We start from the raw sequence: 6,217 nt of genomic DNA on the forward strand, positions 1-6,217 counted from the left end.
TTATGACATTGTTGAAATTTATTTCACTTATCCATATGTTATAATCACATAATACATTGCTACTATTATTGCTTTAAACAAATAGTTATCTTTTAGATAAATTAGGAATAAGAAAAATAAGTTATTTTACTTTCATTTATTCCTGCTCCTTCCCTTTCTGTATGTAGATCTGAATTTCTGACTTATACTATTTTCCTACTCACTTAAATGCTTCTTTTCTTTTGTTTTTTTTTTTGTTTTTTTTTTTTGAGACAGAGTCTCGCTCTGTCGCCCAGGCTGGAGTGCAGTGGCGCAATCTCGGCTCACTGCAAGCTCCACCTCCCGGGTTCCCGCCATTCTCCTGCCTCAGCCTCCCGAGTAGGTGGGACTACAGGCGCCCGCCGCCACGGCCAGCTAATTTTTTGCATTTTTAGTAGAGACGGGGTTTCACCATGTTAGCCAGGATGGTCTCAATCTCCTGACCTCGTGATCCGCCTGCCTTCGGCCTCCCAAAGTGCTGGGATTACAGGCGTGAGCCACCGCGCCCGGCCCCTTAAATGCTTCTTTTAACATTTCTTGTAGAGCAGATAGGCTGGTGATGAATTCCCTCAGTATCTGTCTGCGAAAATATTTATCCTTCACTCTTTTTCTTTCTCTCTTTTTTTTTTTTTTTTTTTTAAGCAGAGTCTAGCTCTGACACCCAGGCTGGGGTGCAGCAGTGCAGTGGCACGATCTTGGCTCACTGCAACCTCCACCTCCTGGGTTCAAGCGATTCCCCTGCCTCAGCATCCTAAGTAGCTGGGATTACAGGCGTGTAACACCACACCCAGCTAATTTTTGTATTTTTGGTAGAGATGGGGTTTCGGCATGTTGGCCAGGATGGTCTCAGACCCCTGACCTCAGGCGATCATCCTGCCTCAGCCTCCCAAAATGCTAGGATTACAGGCTGGAGCCACCGTGCCCAGCTGAGCCTTCACTGTTGAAGGATAATGTCACTGGGTATATAATTCTAAGTTGGTGGGTTTTTTTCTTTCAACGTTTTAAATATTTCACTTCACTTTCTTTTTCTTTTTTTTTTTTTTGAGATGGAGTCTTGCTCTGTTGCCCAGGCTGGAGTGCAGTGGCGCGGTCTCGGTTCACTGCAAGCTCCACCTCCCGGGTTCACGCCATTCTCCTGCCTCAGCCTCCCCAGTAGCTGGGACTACAGGCGCCCACCACCACGCCCGGCTAATTTTTTGCATTTTTAGTAGAGACGGAGTTTCACCATGTTAGCCAGGATGGTCTTGATCTCCTGACCTCATGATCCACCCACCTCGGCCTCCCAAAGTGCTGGGCTTACAGGCATGAGTCACCGTGCCCGGCCTCACTTCACTTTCTACTTGCTTGCATAGTTTCTGACCAGAAGTCTGCTGTGGTTTTTATTCTTGTTCTCTATTGGTAAAGTGGTAAAGTGTTCCCTCCGGCTCTTTCAAGACTTCAATTATTTTTTTTTTTCAGTTTAATTATGTTATGCCTAGGTAGAGTTTCTTGGTATTTATCTTTCTTTGTTTTCTCTGAACTTCACAGATATGTGTTTGGTATCTATTAATTTTGGAAAATTCTCAAGCATATTACTTCAAATATTTATTTGGCTCTGTTCTCTCTTCTGCTTCTGGCATTCTAATGACGTGTACATTATACCTTTTGAAATTGGCCTCCAGTTCTTGGGTGTTCTGTTCTGGGTTTTTTCATCCTTTGTCTTTTGCAGTTCAATATGAGAAGTGTTTTCCCCCCTTCAGTTTCACTGATGCTTTCCTTGGCTGTCTCTGGTTTACCAATAATGAGCCCATCAAAGGCATTCTGTGTTTCTGTCACAGTGTTTCTGATTCATAACACTTTCCTTTAATTCTTTCTTAGAGTTTCCATCTTTCTGCTGCTTACATTACCCGTCTGTCTTTTCCCTTAGAACACTTAACACATTAATCATTGTTATTTTATTTTTATTTATTTTACTTTTTTCCTAGAGACAGGGTCTCACCATGTTGCCCAGACTGGACTCAAACTCCTGGGCTCAAGCAATCTTCCTGCCTCAGCCTCCCAAGTAGCTGGGACTTAGGCATGAACCACCACACTCAGCTCTAATCATCGTTATTTTTAATTCCCTGTGTGATAATTCCAGAATCTGTATCATGTTTGAGTTTGGTTTCTTTTTCTCTTCCGATAGCTTTTGCTTTGTTTTGTTTTGTTTCTCCAGAGACAAAGTCCTGTTCTGTTGCCCAGGCTGGAGCGCAATGGTACTATCATAGCTCACTGCAGCCTCGAACTCTTGGGCTCAAGTGATCCTCCCCGGTAGCCTGCTGAGTACCTGGGACTACAGGCATGTGCCACCACACCCAGCTACAGACAATGTTTTTGATATTGGTTTTGGGTTTTGTTTTGCCTTTTAATATGCCTTGTAAATTCTTTTTGAAAGCTGGACATGATATATTGACTAATAGAAACTGAGGTAAATAGGCTTTCAGTGTGAGACTTGTATTAGTCTGGCTAGGAGTTGGGCTGTGCTTAATGTTTTCTGTAGTTATTGGTGCCAGAGGCTTCCAATTCCTCAGGGATCTTTGGTTTTGTCTCCCCAGCTGTCTTTTGGTTTCCCTAAGTACTCCTCCTCTGAGAAAGTCAGCATCTTCCAGTTCTTTCAGCTTTAACCCAGTTTCATTATACCTCTTGGTGTGGTGGTAGGATGTAGGAGGAGAAAAATGTTCTATCATCTTATGATTATGAGATGAGCAGGTCTCTGGGCTATGACTTTCACAAGTGTTTCTTAGTTTTTTTCCCCCTCTCTTGGGTGAGATAGGAATATCACAGGGGACTGGATTTGGATAATTTCCCTTCTCCCAAGTAGATAAGGCTCTGGTAAAGTCTTCTCCTAGCAACGTAGGCCTTTGTTATGAAGAACACTCTGGGCATTTCAAAATGGTTACCTTTCCTCCACCCTGCCAGAAACACCAGAGATTTTTTTCTTGGTTCTTCATTATGAGAACCTGGTGGAGTTCCTAGAGGTAAGATCCACAAACATATTGGGGGAGCCCCTAAGGCTACAGGCCCCAGGGAGTTTCTCAATCTCAAGCACTTTCACACTCAGCCTCCAATTGCATCAAAATTACCATGTAAGTGTTTTTACCAGCTTATGGCTTTAACAGTCTCTGCTCCAGGTACACAGATCACAGCTGTGTACCTGGAGCAGAAGGTTGGCCTCTCTCCAGATTTGGGGGTGGCAGGTGCCTTGGGAGTTCAGTTCTCTGATAGGTCCGAGAAAAGTCATTAGCTTTCAGCATATTCAGCTTATTTCTTGTTGAAAGAGTTTCCAAGTTCTTTACATGTCAGCACTAAAGCCATAAGTCCCCAAATCTTTTATAATAGGCAGTGAGCCTAACTGCCCTTTGCTCTAGAAGGAACATTACTTTTATTATAACGGACAGTAGTGAAATCTGTCCTTCACTCCAGAGGGAGATATTGTCTATCTTTCAAGGTTGTTTGTTCTTCTAACATTCTTGAAAAGATCATCTGGAATTATCTAGATATGCAGAAATATAAAAGGCCCAAGGAGAACTGTCTCTCAACAGATGTAAAAAACACTGGGAAAATGGTGCCGGAAATAGAGTTTAAAACGGTTGTCCTCAACCTTGGCAGTCCATTAGCACCACCTGGATGGATTTTTATAAAACCAATGCCCAGAGATTCTGTTTCCATCGGTCTGGGGTAAAGCTCCAAGCGTCAGTAGTTTTTAAAAGCCCCCGTGTGATTTTAACATATAGCCAAGGTGGAGACCACCTGTCTAAAAGTTGATGAGGTGAGATATAATTAATAATATATTTTTTACCTCAGTGCTTCCCAAGCTTTGCTGTGCATGTGAATTACCTGGAATTATATTCAATGCAGACTCTGATGCAATAAGGTCTAGAGGAGGGCCAGAGATTCCGTTTCTGACAAGCTCCCTGGTTTTGCCTGATATTGTCATTCTATTTGAGCAGCAGGATTTTGGCTCACTGGAAACAGACTTCTCATTATCATCTGTGTCTACTGCTAGACTTGCATCCTTAAGGCTTTATATAGATATACATACATATAGATAGATAGATAGATAGATAGATAGATAGATAGATAGATAGATAGATAGAGGTGTGGATATGTTCAGGAATGTATCATGTAGGGAAGGAGAAGGTAGCCTGACTCTGGAAGATGATTCTTGCAGTAACAGTAAGGCCCACATGTATACAGGTGTAACAAATCTACACATTGTGCACATGTACCCTAGAACTTAAAGTATAATAATAATAAATTTAAAAACAAAAAACAAGGAAGGCCTATCCTTTCCCAGGACCACAGAAATACCCTAAGCATTGAGACCATGAGAAATTTGAGAGATGCTTCAGGATGTTGAAAACAAAGATTTAGAACACAGGGCCGTCAAGTCCTAAGTAACAACTTCCCTCTGAGCCTTACATTGCTCAAGTATCAACGGTAGCTGTTGGTGAAGAGTATTTGGATCCAAGTATCAGAGAAATAAAAAGTAAAATCTTAGTATTGCTGGAGTAAAAGCCCTTTCCAGTATGAGTGACCCAGAAGAACACTGATCAATGTTGTTTCTATTTCTTCTATTGGGAGTAAGGGAAATAGCTCTGGCCATCCTCCTCCCGATCTCCTGATTTAATTTCCAAAGGTTATGATGCGGTTGGCCTCCACGACGGCAGAGCTGGCGTCTGGGCCTTCCCATCTCTCTGCAGTGCTGGCAGCAAGAGGGAAGGAAATACCCTCTTCCAGGGCCGGCACTGCTCATGCACAGGCCTTCCCCGGCCCAGCAACATGTCCACTTTCCAGCTTGAATGAGTCTCTTTCTGGCTACACGTATCTTTCATCTGTTTTCTAGAGTAAACAGAAGACTCCTAGATAGGAGTCAGGTTCCAGAGAGCCCATAAGGACCTACAGAGACATGTCTGCTAAATATTGATTGTACTGGTGGTCCTGGGGCAGGAGGGAGGGAGGAAGATCTAGTGCCTTCTTCTTTAATGTCTCTTAACCAAGTTAATACCTGTCCACCCGCCAGCTGCCTCTGGAAGCATTTTAGAAATACCACTTCACGGCCGGGCGCGGTGGCTCACGCCTATAATCCGAGCACTTTGGGAGGCCGAGGTGGGCGGATCACGAGGTCAGGAGGTCAAGACCATCCTGGCTAACACAGAGAAACCCCATCTCTACTAAAAATACAAAAACAAAATTAGTCGGGCGAGGTGGCGGGCGCCTGTGGTCCCAGCAACTCGGGAGGCTGAGGCAGGAGAATGGCGTGAACCCGGGAGGCGGAGCTTGCAGTGAGCCCAGATCACGCCCCTGCCCTCCAGCCTGGGCGACCGAGAGAGACTCCGTCTCAAAAAAAAAAAAAGAAAAAAGAAATACAACTTCATAGTGAGGAGACACGTTATCCTTTCCCACCGAGCCTGGTGTCTCTGAGTTTTCTAATACAGATTTGCTGAAATGGGAACAGGAGGTCTTTGCTTTTCCTGACCTCTGTGCGTCTCACATCCATCAGAAAGAACAATGCCATGGCGAGGTACTCAGAGCTGAGGGAGGAAGATTGCTGCAGCCTGTGAGCTAAGCCGAAAGAATATCTCGGGCTTCTTTGGGATCCGATGTGGACTTGGTCCCGCTGCAGGTACTCATTCAATACCTCTTTATGATGCGCCATTGTGTGCTTAAGTGCTGAGGATTCTCAATGACTAAGACCTTGGCTCTGCACGTGAAGGGCTTAGAAGCCCAAAGCCGAGGTTAATGGTAAAGCTAGGCCGAATTGCTTAAATACTCAAACAGAATACATCTATTTGCTTGTTGAGAGAAGTGAACATATTGTCATCCAAGGATGTGAGAGGCTAATAAAGATGGGGATAGGTGGTTCCACAGGCCGTGAATCCCTATGAAAAGACACAAAGTCCCTTGGCTGAATGCGGTGGCTCACATCTGTAATCCCAACACTTTGGGAGGCCGAGGCGGGCAGATCACGAGGTCAAGAGATCAAGAGCATCCTGGCTAACACGGTGAAACCCCGTCTCCACTAAAAATACAGAAATTAGCCGGGCATGGTGGTGGGCACCTGTAGTCCCAGCTACTCGGTAGGCTGAGGCAGGAGAATCGCTTGAACCCGGGAGGCAGAGGTTGCAGTGAGCCAAGATCACGCCATTGCACTCCACCCTGGTGACAGAGAGAGATGCTG

The sequence above is a fragment of the Mandrillus leucophaeus genome, unplaced genomic scaffold (genome assembly GCF_000951045.1).
Source record: "Mandrillus leucophaeus isolate KB7577 unplaced genomic scaffold, Mleu.le_1.0 Scaffold5, whole genome shotgun sequence".
NCBI classification, from domain to species: Eukaryota; Metazoa; Chordata; class Mammalia; order Primates; family Cercopithecidae; genus Mandrillus; species Mandrillus leucophaeus.